General features: G+C 50.2%; 1 pseudogene; it reads left to right on the top strand.

The window, feature by feature from the left end:
* Positions 1-711: 711 nt before the first annotated feature.
* LOC121357339 lies at positions 712-1818 on the top strand (annotated as a pseudogene).
* Positions 1819-1914: the final 96 nt, after the last annotated feature.

Genomic DNA, 1914 nt, shown 5'->3' with positions numbered 1-1914 from the left:
AATGTCACAGCCCACTCTTGGATGTCACACAGCACCTTTGTAATGTCACAGTGCCAACACTGTGATGTCACCCTGTGATGTCATACAGCTGTGCTGTGACATCTCAGAAGACTCTGTTATGTCACAGTGTCACCCTGTGATGTCACAGTCTGGTCTATGATGTCACAGCCTGCTCTCACCTGTCCTAGGTCATCTCTGAGTTATAAGATTGATGGGGAAAGGCAGAGGTTTTCTGGCGCTGAAAATGCTGCTGTGTTGGTGAAATGGGCAAAGTGAGTCCTTGGCTACAAATGTGGAGCTGGACTGGGGTGGACCCATCTGCACAAAGCAGTAAAACTGGGGCTTTTTTAGGGAAAACATGGGAAGCAGATAGACATCAACCTGAGAAAAGTTAAAGCCCAGAGAAACTCTGTGTGGGTCAGAGTGACTGACGGTCTCCCCTCACTCTCCACTCATCACTTTACCTCTCAGAACTTACTCTGTTCTCACTGAGGGCAGCAGAAATGCTGAGGGGTTTGGATATACAAGAATACCAGGAGAGACATGGGGGAGCTTAAAGAGAAAATCCCAGAAATCTTAAACAAAAAAGATGCCTGTGTGTGTTCCAGGGGAGGGTGTATGGGAAATGCCTTTGATTTTGGTTACAGGTGTCTCCTCTAACTCTTAACTGCACTTTACTCCACAGCAGAACCCAAACCCCAGCCCCAGGAAATGTCCAACAGCAGCTCCATCAGCCACTTCCTCCTGCTGGCACTGGCAGACATGTGGCAGCTGCAGCTCCTGCACTTCTGCCTCTTGCTGGGCATCTCCCTGGCTGCCCTCCTGGGCAACGGCCTCATCATCAGCGCCGTAGCCTGCGGCCAGCACCTGCACACGCCCATGTTCTTCTTCCTGCTCAACCTGGCCCTCAGCGACCTGGGCTCCATCTGCACCACTGTCCCCAAAGCCATGCACAATTCCCTCTGGGACCCCCCCCCCATCTCCTACACAGGATGTGCTTTTCAAGTCTTTTTTTTTTTGTTTTCTGCGCTACAGCAGAATTTTGCCTCCTGACCATCATGTGCTACGACCGCTACGTGTCCATCTGCAAAGCCCTGCACTACGGGACCCTCCTGGGCAGCAGAGCTTGTGCCCACATGGCAGCAGCTGCCTGGGCCAGTGCCTTTCTTAACTCTCTCCTACATACAATCAGCACATTTTCCCTGCCCCTGTGCCATGGCAATGCCCTGGGCCAGTTCTTCTGCGAAATCCCACAGATCCTCAGGCTCTCCTGCTTACACTCCTACCTCAGGGAACTCGGGCTTTTTGCTGCTAGTGGCAGTTTATCATTGTGTTGTTTTGTGTTCATTGTTTTCTCCTATGTGCAAATCTTCAGGGCTGTGCTGAGGATCCCCTCTGAGCAGGGACGGCACAAAGCCTTTTCCACCTGCCTCCCTCACCTGACCGTGGTCTCCCTGTTCATCACAACATCATTTTTTGTCTACCTGAAGCCCCCTTCCATCTCCTCCCCATCCCTGGATGTGGTCCTGTCAGTTCTGTACTCTGTGGTGCCTCCAGCCCTGAACCCCCTCATCTACAGTCTGAGGAACCAGGAGCTCAAGAAAGCCCTCCAGGAACTGCTGACTGGATGCTTTTCAAGTATCACACACCGCCCACTTCCCTCTGTCATTGGCTCGTGGTGCACATTATGACAGGCCAAGGCTCCCCTTATTTATGTTTCTTCCACATCTGATGCCGTTGTCTTCATAGCAATGATGGTATTCATTCCCTCCAATATAATAATATCCCCTTTTTTCTGACACAGAAACTTCATGTAAATGAGGGGTCTCACATTGTATTTAATTAAAATAAATGAACTTGCAAGAATATTTCTGTTATTCTTTTACAATCCCCATCAGAGCAGCAATGAACAGA

This window comes from Pyrgilauda ruficollis, unplaced genomic scaffold (genome assembly GCF_017590135.1).
Source record: "Pyrgilauda ruficollis isolate IOZ18807 unplaced genomic scaffold, ASM1759013v1 scaffold3260, whole genome shotgun sequence".
NCBI lineage: Eukaryota > Metazoa > Chordata > Aves > Passeriformes > Passeridae > Pyrgilauda > Pyrgilauda ruficollis.
Note: the sequence above shows the minus strand (reverse complement) of the source record. Positions and strands in the feature narration are given on the sequence as shown.